The sequence below is a fragment of the Pseudorca crassidens genome, chromosome 3 (assembly GCF_039906515.1).
Source record: "Pseudorca crassidens isolate mPseCra1 chromosome 3, mPseCra1.hap1, whole genome shotgun sequence".
In the NCBI taxonomy this organism is placed as follows: domain Eukaryota; kingdom Metazoa; phylum Chordata; class Mammalia; order Artiodactyla; family Delphinidae; genus Pseudorca; species Pseudorca crassidens.
In genome coordinates this window covers 4164113-4183987 of record NC_090298.1, presented here as the reverse complement: position 1 = coordinate 4183987, position 19875 = coordinate 4164113, and the positions used below count along the sequence as shown (strand labels likewise).

Genomic DNA, 19875 nt, shown 5'->3' with positions numbered 1-19875 from the left:
ACTAAGAGTGATGGGGATGAGAGGAGAAAGGGAGATTTTGATATATGTCTGCATAATTGATCCCCCAGAAAACAACATGCTAAGTGCTATGTGAGCATCACCATCTCACGCACCTTCACCAGAATGGAAAATCAGCTTTTAACCTCTTTTTATTCATTTTGTTGGGAAAATGTCTTGTTATTAAATTGTCTTTTATTTATTTACTATTAATTTTAAAAAAAACATTAAATATGACGTGCAACTTTAAAACTAAATTCTAAGTTCTGTCTCATATTTTTGTGAGTAAATAAAATGTATGCTGATCACATTCATGCACTCTGCCATGTGTCCATAACTCCAAAAGTAATAGGAAGACTTCTTAGAAGTACTTTTATCCACTTTCTCCTTTGAATCAGGATTCTACATTAGGTATACACCTAATTCCATATCTCAGATCCTGCATGGAGTTTTTGAACCAGTAAATGTTGTTAATATGGTGTGTGGGAATAACCTGGGAGAGCTTGTCTCCCAGGAACAGGAGAAAATGGAACACAAGGCTGCTGCAGTGAGTTCAGATCTAGTTTTGTTCTGGTGCTTCCCAGGACACTAAAGCAAGGAGAAAAATGGCAACACTAACAGTTTAGGTACAGCACTAGAGATGAGAGCATACACACTTCTGAAGCCTCAGAGGAAAATAGCTCTTTCCTAGAAATCAAGTTGATAGTTACATTTTCTGACTTTGACCTCAAGTAGGTTACTTAACCTCTTGGTAATAGGAATGTTTCTATAGAAGCAAAGTATTTTCAGTACCTTACTTTATTTGCCTAATCACTCCTTCCTATTGCAAGATTCTTATTATCAGAGAGTCCATTTTATTGTCTTATTTATTTTTGTAAACTTCTTGTCATTCAACTTGTGACATAGATAGATAGACAGATAGATACATAGATGCTTAAAAATATAGTAGGTGTGGGCTTCCCTGGTGGCGCAGTGGTTGGGGGTCCTCCTGCCGATGCAGGCGACGCGGGTTCGTGCCCCGGTCTGGGGGGATCCCACATGCCGTGGAGCGGCTGGGCCTGTGAGCCATGGCCGCTAAGCCTGCGCGTCCGGAGCCTGTGCTCTGCAGTGGGAGGGGCCACAGCAGTGAGAGGCCCGCGTACCGCAAAATAAATAAATAAATAAATAAAAATACATATATGTGTGTGTGTGTGTATCTATCTATATATATATATATATATATATATATATATATAGTAGGTGCTCAGAAATAAAAGAGAAAGGAAGGAAGAAAGAAAGGGGGAACAGACAGGAGGGTGAAAGGGAGGGAGAGAAGAAGGGAGAAAAAGATAAAAATAATGGCTATCCAGTAATTACAAAGAGGGTTTTCTGGAATATATATATTTTTTACTTGCTTTTCTTCTGTTATTTAAGTATAATTGCTGTACAATATTATATAAGTCATCAGTGTACAATATTATTTTATACAGAGTAGCTTGTACCTCTTAATCCCCTACCCTTCCTTGCCCCTCCCCCCTTCCCTCTCCACACTGGTAACCACTACTTTGTTCTCTATATCTGTGAGTCTTCTTCTCTTTTGTTATAAAAATATGGAACACATCACAAATTTGCATGTCCTCTTTGCACGGGGGCCATGCTAATCTTCCAATTTTAGTGTATGTGCTGCAGAAGCGAGCACTGGAATATTCTTAATACTTATCAAACATAAAGCTCAATTACTGCTCTTTATTAAATAATTTATTTTAACACATTTAGACACTAGAGAGCTTATGTATAATAAAGCACTTCAAAATGTATGAAGAAATTCCAACTGAAATATTACTAAATAAAAATACAAAGATGGGTAATTCATAAGCAATGAATTTTTTCTTTTAGCTAACTTGGTAGAATAAAAGGGCATTTTTATGAAATACCTATATTAATGTTGATGTGCATATCAATCTGTGAGTACTTTTATTGTTACTAGGATTAGGAGTTTATTTTTAGTAGTTCTTATGTCAACTTAGTAATATAGTTACTATTATTGACCATTTAAAAAAATTTCCTCATTTTTATTGTCAGTTCCAAATTGGTTAGGAGCAAAAAAAAAAATAGTCTGAAGTGTGATTTGCTCCTAAACCCACAGAAATCCGTGATACGGAAGGGTTTTCTTAGATCCAACAGGCGTGGCATTTGATGACGTGAAAGTGCTTAGTAAATTTAGGGACTGCACATCTCTGGATTCAGGAGTCAAGGAAGCTTCCTGCAGAAGCATGGGTTTCAGAGTTTGAGAAGCGAACGCCACCTTGAAAGTGATTAATAATACACTAACTTATAAGTTGAGTGTAAGAAACGCCTATGTAAAATATAATGGGGTCTTTTTTCTCTCCATTGGTATATATTTAAAAATCTTTAAAAATATTCTAGGGAAAAAGTGGGTGTTACATTCCTTACTGTGTGCTTTAAAAAAGGACTTTCCACTTGCTCATCTCTAGAAGGTCATCTCAGAGATGTACATGCCGGGCCTTCATTAGGTCTCCTCTTGCATTCATATTTAACTTTCTTTCATTCTGTGGCCTTTATTAGCTGAGCTCCTGGAGCTTGTAGCACATTTTAAACAGCAACACTGGGAGGATGTAAATGCAGAATAATGTATCAGGACTCAAATTTGCATGGTCAAATGTCAAAAAAATTAGACCTTCCCCAGAACCATGTCAAGAGGAATAACATAAGTGGGCAAACTCAACAGCAGGCATGCCATTATCATTTAGCGAAAGCTGTCATCACTGCCAGCAAGTGGAAGCAGTGGTCATTAGCTGGAGCTCTGCCGGGGGACGTTGCAATTCTTCCTTTTCCTTTTTTTTTTTTAAAGATTTATATTTTTTCCCCATCATCTGACAGTATTTCACAGAACGCCACAGTGCGATGTTGCCTCCCTGACAGGAAAGTCAAGAGGTGGGGGAGGGCTCCTTTGGAGTCGGGGGAGTGGAGGGCTAAGGAGAAAAATCCATAATCGTCCACTGTCAGCTGGAGGGTGCAGGAATTGCATTACCTATTGGATAAATACTCATTAAGAGTAATCACTTTATTTCAGCTCTGTAATGACATTAACAAGCTTGGAATACAGGGAATTACATGAGTCAGAACAAATAATTGAATATTCTACTGTGGAGGGAACACAGCACAAGTCGGCCTTCATGTCATGCCATCTCTGAAGCTAGCACAGCATGCAATTAGATAATAAGCTTAAACAGCATTAAATTGGCACTGCTCATACCACCACTGAGAAAAAAGAAGTATTAATTGTTCAACTCTCACCTGCTTGTAATTTCATGCAATGCAAATACCAGCAAGTCTGCCCTATTTTGATTTAAATGGACTTATACAAAGGATTTAAACAAACCAATAAAAATGGAATATAAAGAGAACCTGAGATAATGAAAAGTGAAAACAGATGCTGATTACAAACCATGTTCAGTGGGGAAGGGTTCCTCTTTGAATGGGAGGTGGATGAAAATTTGGCTACATTTTAAAATGTACAGTTACCATAATAATTTGACAGGTGTCCTAGATATTTTTTTCTCAATATTTCTAGCCGGCGATTTCCTTTCAACATTATTTTACAATCTCCTGAATATGTGCGCTGAGATGGGATTCATACAGTTCAGTACAATCAGCACACCTGGGTAGATAGGCATTGATGATGATATAGATACAGATATCGCTATAGAAACAGAGATAAACAGAGATACAGACATGATTAATGTTGGTGCATCATTAATCGTGGAGAATGTTAAAGGTATGTAAAGCTTTCAAACAGAACAGGATGATTTTGTGTTGTGACAAACAAGAAAAGGTGGTCAAAAGCAGGTAAACCACGTGAGACACTTTCCTAACTGGTTTGACGTATTAGCAAGCTAGGACCCTGAGAGAAGAGAAAGCTGCCTTTTTGACATCCCATCCCAGTGCCACAGGAGTGTCATTTAGTGTGCTGTATCCATAAGCATGAGTTAACCTAATGTGATGCATCAAATTACACAAGCTGTTAGAGAATGCCAAGGAGAACCCAGAATGATGCTGCTTCTTCTGGCTCCACACAGAGGAAGGTGCCTTCCTCTCCCAGGGTGGCTGCCCAGATCAGAGCAGATTGAGATGAGCCGTGAGAGCCTGGATGTTCTGGGGATGGCAATTTGGGAAGTATCAGTTTACAGTCAATTCTACCACAATTCCAAATCTGTGTAGTTATTCAGACGAGCCAATCAGCACCGGATATTTGATAGGCAAACTCAATATCATTTATAATCTTGACAGGTTAAGGATCTCTAAGGCAAAGCTTAATATACACAGTGGGTTTGAAAAGAGAAAACAAATAAAGGAATCTCTATATTCTTGAGCAAATATCTTTTCTTTCTCTAGTCCTACAATCTTCCAATCAGGGATTTTCTTTATCATTCCCAGCCTCACAGGACACACAAAACCATTTTGAATCTATTTTTCTAAGTAGAACACCATACAGCCTTCACCTCAGTACTTGCCTATAACTCATGTGGGTGTTTGAAAGTTATTCTTTAATAAAGGCAAGGGGGAAAAAGAAACTAGGTCCTACTTTAGGACAATTTAGAATGTGTCAATAAATTCAAGATTGAGAACTAAAATAGAAATTTGAGTATTTATCATGTCTGTCCTATAAAATAAATTGAAACTCTTAGAAGAAAGATTATCCACTAGCTCAATCTTTCTGAGGGAATAACATCTAGCATACTGCATTGTGTAGCAGGTACCCAATTCATCTTAAAAAAATACAGGAAAAGGACATACTGCAAGTAAAAATCTGGAATTAAAATGAGCATTAGCAGAATGCTCTCTCTCTCTCTCTCTTCCTCCTTCCTTGTTTTTCTTCTCTCTCCATCCTTTTCCCTCTTTTTCATGCCCTCTTTCTCTCTCTCATTATATCAATAAAATGATTCTAGTTTCAGTCTACTTATAATGAGAGGCAGTTATACTGGATCTTAGCTTTCATAAAATATGTACTAGTTATACAAAGAACTATCTTAATTACTCTTTGGTAAAAAATAATGTATATACTGATGATTCTCTATCTATCTTATCATGTGCTAGGCACTGTAGGGGATATCTTCAAGTATGTACATTTCTATTGGGTCCAAAAACATGTATGAGACAATTAAGAAAGGATACAAACAAAATTAAGAGTTACATTGTATAATAGGATAATCCAAAATTAATTCACAGAAGAGATCTATTTATGTAGTCATTCAATAAATATTGATTGATCATATGATGTATGCCAAGCACTACATTGTTTAAAACATGAAGACGTGCCCAGTTTCCTCAAGGAACTGTATTTCCTTGGAGGAGACAAGCATGCACAATGTGATGGAGAATGTTGTTCTCACTATAACTTTTTATTGCAAAGGTATTTATTGGGAAGAAACGTTCTTGTCAAGATGAAATCAAGAGAGACATGGCTTTTGGCAGTGAAGTCCTGTGGGAAGCGTGGCAAACAAAGGACACGAGTGTGACCCCTGCTAGGGAGATGGAAAAGGTCAAGTGCCCTCCAAGTGACCCTTCCCCATGACCATCCCATTTAACTTCCAGACCCCAGATCTTTGTAGAGCTGTTAAACTCACTGCAGGCTGGAGAAGAGGATGCTGGAGGAGTCCTGTTATTATATATTTTTTTTCCTTGAAACAGACAGGACCATGGCGTTGTATACATGCAGAAACTTGAGAAAGAAAGGATGACTCATATGGTGGGGACTTTCAGGAAGGGGGAGAAGGCTTTGGCTGATCCTGCAAAGGAATTTTAGCTCTCTCAATCTTGGTTTGATCCTTGCTGAAGAAATTTCATCTGACCTGAGACTTAGAAAGAGGTAAACTGAGATAGATTTTTTCATGCAGATAGATAGCTTGTGCAAACCAAGAAGGCATAGGAGAATGTATCTTCCCCTGCAGTATTGTTACAAGATAAAGTTCATTAGGGTAAGTACCATGAATGAGGCTGATTTTTATGTCATGAAAATGGGATAATAAATTTTCTTAAAGGTAATGAAGAACTATGGAGAATATACCTAGGAAAGGAACATCTCAATGCCCACAACAAACAAAAATGAATGCAGTATTCCTATAATACAATGTATAAATGGGCAATGACTGGGAATAGGAAATTTATAAGAAAGGAAACCTGAAAGGTCCAAGGTTTTCCACCATTACAATGTCACACAGAAGAGTTTCACAGCTCTAAAAATCCTATGTTTCACCTGTTTATCCCTATCCACAATCCAGACCTGTGGCAACTGCTTATCTTTGTACTATCTCTACAGTTTTGCTTTTTCTTGTTGCTGAGTAATATTACCTGGTATGGATGTATCACACTTTGTTTGAAGGTTATATTGTTTGCTTCCAGTTTCTGAAGATTATGAATAAATTTGCTACCAAAGTTCTTTTGCTGGATACACACACACACACACACACACACACACACACTAATTTTCAACTCCATTGGATAAGTACCTAGGAGCACAATTGCTGAATCACATGGTAAGACAACATTTAGCTTAGTAAGAATCTGAGAAACTATCTTCCACGATGGCAATGCCATTTTGTAATGCTTGTAGCAGTAAATGTGAGTTCCTATCAGTCTGCATCCTTTCCAGCAGTTGGTATTACAGATTTTGAGTTTATTTTATTGTTGTTGTTTTGGTTTTATTTTAGCCATTTTAATAGATGTGTAATGACATATCATCATTGTTTTAATTTTCACTTCTTTAAAAACATATGATGTTGAATGTCTTTTCATCTACTTATTTGCCATGTGTGTATCTTCTTTGGTAAGGTGGCTGCTCAGACCCTTCACACATTTTTAACTGGATTATCTTCTTATTGTTGAGTTTAAGATTTCTTTGTATATTTTGAATAAAATCCTTTAACAGATATGGATTTTGCAATATTTTCTGCCAGGCTGTGTCTTGTTTTTTTTGTTTGTTTGTTTGTTTGTTTGTTTGTATCTTAATAGTAACTTTCACAGAGCATAATTTTTATTTTCATAAAGTCCAACTTTTTCATTTATCTTTTCATAGATCATGCTTTTGGTGTTGTGTCTAAATACTCCTCACCAAACACAGACCACTTAGATCTTTTCCTACGTTTTCTTCCAGAAGTTTTACAGTTTTTCATTTTACATTTTGGTCTATAATGCATTTTGAGTTAGATTTGGTGAAAGGTGTAAATTCTGTGCCTGGACTCATTCCTTCCTCCTTCCCTCCCTCCCTCCTTCTCTCTCTCTCTTCTTTCTTTCTTTCTTTCTTTCTTTCTTTCTTTCTTTCTTTCTTTCTTTCTTTCTTTCTTTCTTTCTTTCTTTCTCTTTCTTTCTTTCTTCACAAATGGTTGTCCAATTTTTCTAAAACCATTTGTGGAAAGATTATCTTTGTTGATTGAATTACTTTGTTCCTTTCCAAAGGTAGACATTAGTATCTATAATGTCTCAGCTTTCACCAATTCCAAGCTGCTGTGCTTACTGTAGATTTTTGGTAAGTCATGAAGTTAGGTAATGTCAATCCCTTAACCGTTCTTTTTCTTAATTATTCTGTTAGCTATTCTGGGTCTTTTGACTTTCTATGTAAACTTTAGAATTAGTTTAGCATGAAATACCGTGAACTAGCTTCCCAGGATTTTATTTGGGATTGTGTTGAACATATATATCAAGTTAAGAAGAACTGACTACAAAAAATGTTGAGTCTTCCTATCTGTGAACCTGGATTATTTCTCCACTTATTTAAATCTTTGACTTTCTCTTATTTTTTCCATCCAAACTTCATAGTTTTTTGGATATAGACTCTGTACATATTTCATCAAATTTATATGTATTATATTTTGTGATGATGGTATTATGATTTTGATTTCAACCTCCAATTGGTATAATTGATATGTAGAAAAGCAATTGTTTTGTTTATTAACATTGTAGAAAACCTGTACCCTGTAGTCCTTTTGATAATCCTTGTGATAATTAGTTTCAAGTGTTTTGCTATTATTATTGTCATTGTTGCAGTTGTTAATTCTCGGGGATTTTTTAACTAGACCCACATGGAACAAAAACAGCTTTATTCCTTTATTCTCAGTCTGTAAACCTTTCACATCCTTTCCTTTGATTGCATTAGATAGTGCCTCCGGTGTAAAGTTGAGTAGTGGTAGTGAGAGCAAGCACTCTTGCTTTGATCCTGATCTTAAGATGAGAGCATCTTGTTTTTCATCATTAAATATCATGTTAACTCTAGGACTTTTGTCTGTTTTTGAATGCTCATTATCAAGTTGAGAAAATTTGCCTCTATTTCTAGTTTCCTGAGAGTTATAAATAAATAAGTTTAGATTTTGTCAAGTGCTTTTCCCTCACCTATTAATATAATCATATAACTTTTCTTTCTTAGGCTACTGATGGATTACATTAATTGATTTTCAAATGTTGAACCAGCCTTGCATACCTGGAATAAATCCCTCTTTTCCATGGTATATACTTATTTTTATAAATCATTGCATTTTATTTGCTAATATTTTGTTGAAGTTTTTATGCCTATGTTTGTTAGAGATATCAGTCTGTAGTTTTCCTTTTTGTAATTCTTTATAAGGTTTTGACATTAAGGTAATGGTGATCTGATGGAAGGAGCTATAAAGTGTCCCCTTTGTTTCTATTTTTGGAAGGAGTTTTAGAGAATTAGTATGATTTCTACATTAAATTTTAGCAGAATTCACAAGTGAAACATTCAGGACATGGTGGTTTCTTTTTTTGGAACATTATTAACTATTGATCACTTCCTTTTATAGATATAGTTCTATTCATATTATCCTTTTATCCTGTATACATTTTGATGGTTTATGATCTTTCAAGTTACTGGCCCAAATAAAATGTCAAATTTGTGGACATAGAGTTTTTCCTAATTTTCATTTATTATTTTACTATCCATCAGATCAATAGTGATGATCCCTCTTTAGTTTTGATATTAATAAATCATTTCATCTCTTTTTTCATGCTTAGACTGGATACAGTTTCATTAATTTTATTGATCTTTCCAAAGAATCAGTTTGGTTTTCTTGATTTGTTCTATTGGTTTCCTGTTTACAATTTAATTTATTTCTGTTTTAATTTTTATTGCTTTTTTTTCTTAATTTAAGTTTAAATTGCTTTTCTTTCTTTGGTTTAGTAAGGTAGAAGTTTAGCCTATCGATTCCACAAATTTTCCCATATATATGCATGCAATGCTGTAAATTTCTCTCTAAACACTGTTTTCACATCACAAAAATTTTGGTAAGTTTCTTACTTGTTTTCATCTAATTCAAACATCTTATGTGTTTCAAAGGTTGGAAATATTTTTAAAAGTCTCAAAACTTTTCTTTGTCTCGAGTGTTATTTACACATGTTGTATTTAATCTCCAAAACTGTTAGTGGTTGCCCTAGAATTTACAATACACATTTACCACTAATCTACATCTACTTTCAAGTAACACTTTATTGTTTCACAGATAGTATACGTAACATAGAAGTGAGTATTCAAAATTCCTCCCTCCCAATGTTATAAGTAAATAACATTTCTGTCATCCATTACACTCATCCATATGCTATAATTACCCAGTACATTTTTGCTATTATTACTTTAAACAGATCAATTTAGATCAATTAAGAATAAGAAAAAAGAAAAAAATATTTTGCCTAAATTTATTCCTTTTTTGATGCACTTCTTTTCTTTATGTAGATCTAACTTACTGGCCTAAATAATTTTCCTTCTCTCTGAAGAACTTCTTTAAACATTTTTTGTAAGGCAGCTCTGTTAGCTCCAAAATCCCTTAGGTTTGTTCCTGCCTATGAAAGTGTTTCTTTCTGCTTCAGCTTTGTTTTTCTTTTTTTTTTTCCTTTTTTTAACATCTTTATTGGAGTATAATTGCTTTGCAATGGTGTGTTAGTTTCTGCTTTATAACAAAGTGAGATATATATATATATATATATATATATATACATATATCCCCATATCTCCTCCCTCTTGTGTCTCCCTCCCACCCTCCCTATCCCACCCCTCTAGGCAGTCACACTTTGAACAGTAATTTTACTGTGTGCAGAATTATCATTGGTTGAATCTTTTCATTTACCACTTTAAACATTTTACTCTATGCTTCTTGTTTGCATAATTTCTGATGAGATATCTCATGTAATTCTTATCCTTATTCCACTATAGGTAAGGTGTTTCTTTCTTCTGGCTTATTCTAAGATTTTCTCTTTGCCTTTATTCTTCTGCACTGTGACTAGTGATAGACATTTTTTTTTTTTTTTTTGTATTTACCCTGCTTGGTGTTCTCTGAGCTTCCTAGCTCTGTGACTTTGCGTCTGTCATTAATGTTGGATACTTTTCAGCCATTATTACTTCAAACATTACTTCTGTTCCTTGTTTCTTTTCTTTGTCTGTTATTCCCATTTGGCATGTGTTACACTTTTTGTAATTGCCCCAAACTTCTTGAATATTATGTTCCATCTTGTTCATTCCCTTTTCTCTTCGTATTTCAGTTTCAGAAGTTCCTGTTGACTTATTTTCAAACTGATTGGTCCTTATTGTCCTTCCTGTCTCTCCTGGGTCACACATCGCTCCTTCTATGTGTCCATTCTGAGACTTCTGTGTACTTTACTTCTAAGGATGTGTATTTGGGATTCTCTTGGGAGGAGAAAGCTTGGGTTACTGGGCAAAGTTACCTTCAGGTTCAGGAGGCAAAATGTCTATCATTTAATGTGGACTTGACCCGGGTGTAGGAGTATAAGAGCACAGGTGACTTGGCTCAAGAATAGACAAACTCAGAGGCACAATTTACACTTTAGAGCTCCCTGAAGATTGAAACTAAGATTGAAAGGACACTACTGTTTAACTTCTTCCTCTTCCCTCTCTGACTTCCACAGTTTCTCACTGTGTTTTCATGGAGCAATTCCTTAATCAATCACTTGCACATGAATCCTGATTTCAGGGTCTACTTCTGGGGAGTACAGCTTAAGCCATTGGTCCAGCAATCTCTTATTATTTCATTAAAGATTTGATCTTTTCAAGAAGTGTTTTTTTCTTTATTATGTTGTCTAGCTTCTGATTTACCTTCAGCAGGAAGCTGGGGACAAATTGCCTAGTCCACTTGGAGCAAAGTAGAAGTCTGCATTCTCAGTTTGGTGCCATTATCTGAATATCAATGCCTTGAGTGTGGTGAGCAGCTCTTCGTTTGCTCAGGATCATTCTGTCCTGGTTTTACTACTGAAAGTCCTGTGTCCAGAGAAACTCCGCAGTTCTGGGCAAACAGGGTCAGTTGGCTATCTTAACCAACTTGAAAAAATTCCTCTTGGTAGGCCAATTGGGAGCAGTGCCTGTTCTGTGCCATCTCAGACTTTTTCTTTCCTTTATATATTTTAACTCCAACTGTGTTCTTTATCTTGCCTCAGTCTTTGTGGTAAGAATGTCTCCACTGCCTCTTTACTTTCTGTCTCTCCCAATGTCTCTTCTAAGTTATCTCAATGCCATTCCTACTAGTGAAACCTGAAACATCTCTCTCCTATAATAAAATGGATTTTACTTCTTACCCACTCTACTCAACAAAATCTTCTAGACTTGGAATGGAAACAGGGCAGATCTGGAGATCTATGATGCTGGTTTGGTGCCCTGTCACTGGAGCACTAGCTATCATTGTGGCTCTGTTTTAAACAAAGGTGCCTTATCTCTCTCCCTTTTTAATTCTATGTTCCTGGGAGAGAGTAACTGATTGGTCAGTATGTATTGCTTGTTTATTGTACTCTGGCAAGGGGGTGGAGCTATATGACACACACATGAGTGGACAGAGGGTGTTTAATTTAATTATCTAAGAGTGATCCTTAGATAAAGGAGATCATTGTGAGTCAGGAAGTATACATACAACATCTGTTAGGTCAGTGCTCCTCAAAGCATGGTCCCCAGACCACAGTATCATCAGCACCACCTGGGAATGTATAACAAATGCAAATTATTGAGCCCTATCCTAGAACTACTAGATCAGAAACTCAGAGCTGGGTTCAAATAAGCCCTTCTGGTGATCTTGTTGAACAGTAAATTTGATTTTTTAATTTTCTTTTTTTTTGGCCACTCTGTGTGTCATGTGGGATCTTAGCTCCCCGACCAGGGATCGAACCTGCAGTGGAAGTGCATAGTCTTAACCACTGGACCACCAGGGAAATGTGATGCATGGTAAATTTGAAAGCTCATCTTCCAGAGGACACCCTTGACTTTGTAACCCTGCTTTTATCATACTGTAATTTATTTTTTCATAAAATAAGAAGAGATGATTGAACAATTTTTCTCAATAATGAGGAATAAAGAAGTATAACCCCATTCCTTGTGATGATAGTGATCACCCCTCAGGCAGCAAGTGTCTTCCTGGAGAGTAGTACACAACAACAGCATGAGCCTAGGACAGACAAACAGCGCCATTCTAGAATTCCATGAGGCTGACTGCTCCTGGAAGGTTTGGTGTATGAAAACAAAAACAAAAAACTAAATTGGATTCCACGGTCCAGGGTTCCCTTCTACACCTGCGTGTCATGAAATGTGTTCCCTGATCAGATTCTGTCCTGTGTGGGATTCTATGCTTGCAGAGTGGGGCTGATTGAGGCTTTGCAGGCTGGAAAGACAAACTCACTCCCATAATACTTATTTCTGTGAGGACAAACCCTTGGCTGTTGTTGAATGGTCCAGTGGAGTCTCTTTACCAAACCACATAGTGGCTGGTTGGTCTCCTCAAGGAATAGTGTCATATGGGGGAGGCTTAATATTGGTCTTTTTTACCTTGAATATGAATCTTTGGTAAGTGCTACCCCATGCTGTGTCCATGTGTACCTTCAAGCCGACAATCATTCACTCTGTACACGTACCTATTATGCAAATTCTCTGTTGGCCAATGATGATGGCTACTTAATGTTGACTGTCTATTTTGTCTATTTGGTTGTTCAATGCTTCTTCCTTAATGGTCCCCTTCCAGTGGGCATTAGCATGTAATACAAGTATCATCACACATTGTACTCACTCCTATATATGCATCTAGTTCCTTTAATCAGAGTTCTTTGCCTGTAATATGCCAGTCCTTTTTTTTAGGTCCCTATCCAACTGGCCAGACCATTAGCAATTGTCTAGAAATACATGTACATTCTCACATTGGTCCACTGCTCTTTCTACACAAAGTGGATGGCCAGGTACATCATCATGACCAGTTATGCCCACTGGGAAGATTTTCTTTCTCTGCTGGCTGTTATGGACATCCTAGAAACTCAGTAGTGGAGCTGCCATTCATTTTCAGCTTGCATCCATATCCCAAGCCAGGCTATCCTTCAGCTGATCATATGAGACCACCTCTAGGGTTGTAAGAAGGAGTTGGAGATGGGTGATAATGCAATCATAGTGGGTGGTAGTTGGTTCTGGACTACCTGGTCATGCAGCTCCCTTGTGCCTTCTGGTCTTGCTTTGCTTGATCATGGATATTCAGTTCCCATCTTACAACAGATTGTTACAAGATCTATATGGTTTTGTAGCTTGGTGGGGGTGACAGAATGCTGTTCATAAGGTGCAGGCTGGATTTATGGTCTTTCTGACCCATGCTCAATTGTTCTATCTACCAGAGCCCAGTAACATAGTAGGAACTCTTTCTCAAGAGGCATATCATTCTCCATTGTGATGCTGCAGCTTTGCTCTGGAACCTCATGTCCATTTATTGTGATTCTTCCAGTGGGACTTCCCATAAACTTCACCTTCATTTTTCCCCACTGCTGATGCCTCTAACTCATAGTATCTGCTGTATCATAGGGTCCAAAGGGAAGGACTGCTTGGTCTGAAGCCTGACCTTCTAAAGATGCCATTTCTGATCTGGGCACCACTCAAAGCTGTCAACCTTCTATGTCACCCAGTATAAAGGTTTGCCATTCATCGTTCTTCTTTGTAATAGGGCATGGAAGATAACGTCAATTTCTGTTACTTTGGAGGGGCTATCCTGGCATACCGCTGCACATTGGACCCCTTAAATTTTATCGAAGTGGCATCTCCCTAAATCTCCAGAGTCTATTTCTCACACTCTGGAATGCACGTGCATTACCAAGGTCTCCAGCATAACAGGCATCTCTCGTTCACTGCCCTTTGTACTATGTCATCCATGCAATGGACCAATGTAAGGTCCTTCAGGTATTCCACTGTTCTGAGGCCCGTGAAACTGAGCACCACGTCTATAGTGGTGGCCCTTTCCCCTCCTGACCTTCCTCTGTTCCATCTGCTGTCTGCTCAGAGGCTGACTCTGGAGGCATTTAATAGAATGAGAGAGCTTGGAGTTACATCTGCTCTGAGCCCTGTTGGTCATTCTTATCCAATTGTGCTGGAGATATGAAGTTCCTATTGTCATCTAGTCTCAGGAATCCAGGAGCTTCTGTCTCAGGTAAGCGACCTATCTCTTAGGGTTGTGCTCCATCTTGACTCAACTAATCAAATTTTCTGACCCCCATGACCACTCCTGACTCCTTCCCTAGAAGTCTCTGTATGTATTTTAACCCCCACCAATTTCCCCCTTTTCAATAATATTTTCTTATACTCAGAGAAATCAAAGAAGCTCACAACTGACTGTGTCCCTCAGTTTCTGAACCTCAGTCTCTGAACATCAGTTTCTGCCGCTGTGGAATAGGAGTAATAACTGTATTGTTAAAACATTTAAATGAGTTTGAATGCATGTTATAATCTGTAAACTCTAAACTGGGGATTATCATTATCAGCAGACGAGAATAAAGACTCTTTTATTATGAAGCACTATGAACACTGCAAACTAGCCTGTTTATCTTCCCTTTATTATTCCAGTTTTGTAATGTATATGAGAGGGAACGGGGGACCCTACAAATACCTGGGTCTGTTCATGAAGAAGTGTCTACATGGGGCAGTTTGTAAAGTCCCCAGGCATGTAGGCACCTGGTGGATGATGGCTGCCCATCATGACGGTGTTGAGGAGCTGAGCCCAGGCACCTGGACAGCGGGCGTGATCTCTGACTCTAGACCACCTGTCAAAGCACCTGGGTGTGGACATCACTCAGCGTCGGCCACCCCCTTCACTCTCAGAAGCAGGGTCAGAACCCCCCTCTGTGCCTCCCCACAGCCCCTCTGCCCTCCATCCTTCCTGAGTCTCACCCACACTGACCCTCTTCCCACCCTGCTCTGGCTCTGGCCGCGCCCTTTATTCACTTTATCCTGCTCTCCTGAAGCTCATCTCTTCTGATTCTCAATCAGAAGAGCCAGTTTGAAAGAAAACAAAAATAAAGCATTTTTACCTGGTAAAGCCTCTTCACATTTCTGCCCTAACAGTCTAATTCTTCTCCAGGCCTGAATGAATTGAAGAAGGGTCAGGAATTATGGAAAAGAAAGCTGGAAGATTACTATTATAAAAGTTTAAGATTTCACAAAATGCACACATGAAGATGATGGCTGTGAGAATAAACTGTGTACCAAAATCGAGCTTATCCTGGGTGATTCAGTCCTGGCCCTTGTTTGCTAAGGTGTGCTCTCAGAACCAGCGTTCTGTCCCTGACTCTGACATCCAACACATACATTGTGATCCATGATAAGCTATTCAGGGGGTTTCTATTTCCCAATTTTTATTGTCATTCCCCCTTTTTATCTTATTTTCCACCTTAATGAAGACCACAGCCTAGGAGCCCATGGGTTTTATGAGCAAATGCCTTTATGAGAGAGTAAAGATGGGAGAGGCATCTAGCTTTAGTTCCTTCAGCTTCCCCACCTCTGCATAGATCCCTTCACTGCTAATAGACTTGAAGGGGCTAAGAAAGGAACTTCCCTGGCAGTCCAGTGGTTAAGACTCTGCATTCCCAATGCAGGGCACATGGGTTCGATCCCTGGTTGGGGAACTAAGATCCCACATGCTGCACTGCACGGCCAAAAGAAAATAAAATAAAAGGGGCCAGGAGAGCTGTATATTATAGTCGTTATCAGTCATTGGAGGGTTACTTTTTCTTTGTTCAAGGACACTTACTGGTCACCTAAAGATTGACTTTTTAATACAACCTTGGCTATTTAGTCACATATTATCAGTTTAACCCCTCCATCAACTCCCCCTCTACTTTATAGCTACTTTACATAAAGCACACACATCCTACTCTTTCCGTATCTTCAAGTCATGAACAGGCTGCTACCCTCACGGAGAAGCCACAACAGGTCCTGGGTGAGGGTTGGCATTTTCATGTAAATGGCAAGTTTTATATCAATGTCAGATTAGCTGCGAGGTTGTTTAAACACTGAAACCTTCTGACCAGTTGACAAGACAGGATTCCCATGAAGAAGGTGACATTTCTGAGGCGTCCGTACCTCCAAGGTTTTGATATATTAGTTGAGATTTCCTGATGGCTCGTGATACAGACACTCTTGTCAGTATTTTAAAAATAATAAAAGGCACATTTTTTCTTGCTCTATACTTTTCACTTCAAAATTATTCTGCTACTAAATTACCTATTCAGTATTAGCACTAAAGGTTTGGGCTAAGGGAAGCAGAAGCCACTGTGACAATGTGCCGGCGGCAGAGCAGGGGCTGTGCATGTGAAGATGTCTGTGCAGCCAGAACATCCTCGGAGCCAAACCAGGCTCCTGTCTGCAGTGTCACTACTTGCCCACTAGGAACGCGACTGTACACCTGCAGGGGTGCTGCACCCAGAGCACAGTACACCCGCAGAGGTGATGCACCCGGTGCACAGTACACCCGCAGAGGTGCTGCACCCAGAGCACAGTACACCGACAAAGGTGATGCACCCGGTGCACAGTACACCCACAGAGGTGATGCACCCGGTGCACAGTACACCCACAAAGGTGATGCACCTGGTGCACAGTACACCCACAGAGGTGATGCACCCAGAGCACAGTACACCCACAGAGGTGATGCACCCGGTGCACAGTACACCCACAGAGGTGATGCACCCAGTGCACAGTACACCCACAAAGGTGATGCACCCGGTGCACAGTATACCCACAGAGGTGATGCACCCAGAGCACAGTACACCCACAGAGGTGATGCACCCGGTGCACAGTACACCCACAAAGGTGATGCACCTGGTGCACAGTACACCCACAGAGGTGATGCACCCGGTGCACAGTACACCCACAAAGGTGATGCACCTGGTGCACAGTACACCCACAGAGGTGATGCACCCAGAGCACAGTACACCCACAGAGGTGATGCACCCGGTGCACGGTACTCCTGCAGTGCATGCAAAGGACACTCCAGGCATTGCAGGCAGAGATTTCATAGTCCATCACTATGACTCACTCGCTGGGCACTAGGATCAGTCCCTCTCTATTAGTCTCCTTATATCTTTGTTCTTCCTTTTCTTTACCCTATGTTTTAGACATAAAGTGTCTGCTAAAGTGAGTGAAATTATACGATTCCTTGTACTTGCAGGAATAGTCAGAGCTCAGGTCAGTGGGGCACAGCCAACTCCTACCCATACCCAGACCCTACTCCTCTTCGCCAAGTCCTGATGGATATGTGTCCTTGGTTGAGTCATTTTCACGTGTTGTTACTTTCCCCAAACCAGTGGAAACACTCATTCCCTGAGTTCTAGCAATAATAATAATGGTAACATTGATAATAGGACTGCTTCCCAAGTTGCCCAAATTCCCCCTTCTCTTCACTTATAACCCAGGGGAATTTTGAGCAATAAAATTTCTAAAAAATGGCTATATTTATATTTTTCTTGCTCAGAAACATTAACAGCAGCTTACTGCCTACCAGATAATTCTAAAGCTCTTATCCTTGTAATCAATGCTCTCCACTAAGTTTTCATAATTGACACCCAGTTCTCCCCTGTATTCTTCAGTTAAAGTCACATGGTATGTGTGTCCCCAAACATGGCCCCAGGTTTCCTTCCCATCTCCATCCCACCTCCAATTCTTTCTGGCTAAATCCTACACATGCTGCAGAACCCAGATCAAACAACATCGTCTTCTTGAAGCACTTCTGCTCTTGTCGGAAAGGAGGCATTCTCTTCTTCATAAATGTTATAATTTACTCATAAACTGAGCATAGAGATGATGCTTTTCTTTGTCTCTGCATGCCTACGACTCACCACATAGCACTTTGTGCCCAGAAGAAAGAGTCAATGAGAACAATTGGTATTTTTAAGGGATTGAAGGGTAAGAGAGGAAAATACCTCCACTGCCTGCCCAAAGGCTTTACTTTTATCACATCTAAACTAATTTACCTGAGGATCAGAGGGCACCATTATGTTCATGAACTTCTGTTTTGGCTTCGAGGGTTAAGTGAACATGAGTACTTATAACATGTGCATTTGAACAGCTCCAATATGGACAGTGGCTGAAAGGCTGCTGGTTGAGGCAGCAAGGTTGTGCATGCCAGAGGGGTGAGAATTCTGTTTTACAAAGTAAAAGTTTAGGTTTTAAATAAGATATGCAATGCATGAAAATCTAGATACACAACTAAGTCATACCAGATACAACGTTAATTAAAATTTATATGAAAATACTAGAATTAAGTTAGGAATCAGAAGAGAAACAATTTAAGCTCCTCTGTATTTTAGCTTGAGTGATCATTCAGGCAAATATTCTGAACCTGCTTTGAAAGTCATTCTTAATAAATTGTGTTCTGATAATTATTTGCCTTGAGTACCAAGTTTCCTCCCTTAAATCGACACAAGGTGAAGACTTCAAACTCAAAGAAGAGGAGAAAATTGATTAACATGGACCTCAATCCCTAAGCCATCTTGTTGTTTATGATATTTTTTTCTAGCTTTGTGTCAGTGGAGTGTGAAGAGGAAAAGCCTGCCTAACTTAATGGGGACTCTGTAAAAAGAAAAAAAAATGTCAAATTCAGCTTGTAAAATACTCAGAGATTGGGTGGTCTAATATAAACAAAGGTGCTATTATAGACTACATTAGGATTTTAATCTAAGGAAATTTAAAACATATTTCAGAGTGAGTGTTGCAGTTTCTGTATGACTGCAAGACTTTTACTTGTCAATATAAAATATATTTCAGAATATGTGGTAAGACAAGGAAATGCATCATCATGATTTTTTATCTCATGTGCTAGTTACCAGCCCCTTCTCCATGAGGGCCAGTGGAAGTCAGTGGTGCCCAGGAGAAAGCCAACAATGCCTTGACTTAAGTATATTTGCACATACAAAGAGATTATTTAAACATCAGTAGATGGTAAACTATTAAAGTTCCTTCGAAGATCTTAATATGAAGTGTCATTTGGAACAAAGTTAAAAATACTTTTTCTTTGGGTAAGGATGGATGGGGAGTTTGGGATTAGCAGATACAAACTATTATATACAGGATGGATAAAAGGCAAAGTCCTACTGCACAGCACAGGGAACTATGTTCAATATCCTGTGATAAACCACAATGGAAAATAATACAAAAAAGACTGTATATAGACATATAACTGAATCACATTGCTGTACAGCAGAAATTAACACAACATTGTAAATCAACTATACTTCAATAAAATAAATTTTTAAAAGAGAGAGATTATATTGTGTAAGACACTGCATTTCTCAGTCATAAACCAGTGTCATTTTGGTGACACCAGGGACAAAAAGAGACCAATGTGAGACAATTAGGTTAGGTTCTAAAATGATTGGTGACCATGGACTGGTTCTTTAATTTCCTTCTTCTCACGAAATGCCAACCCACCATCCTGGACAGGTGAGCATAGACAATGTTAGATCCAATTTACTCTGGATTTTCAAATCAGGAGGGATATTTGGTTCTCTCCATCAGATTAAAATGAGAAGACTCTCCCTGTGGGGATTTGTTTAATTGAAGAGAGAGTCATAACATAAATAATC

The 19875-nt window shown here is 38.6% G+C and overlaps 1 pseudogene; it reads right to left on the bottom strand.

The window, feature by feature from the left end:
• Positions 1-1580: 1580 nt before the first annotated feature.
• On the bottom strand, positions 1581-1675 carry LOC137222846 (U6 spliceosomal RNA; annotated as a pseudogene).
• Between the last annotated feature and the right edge of the window lie 18200 nt (positions 1676-19875).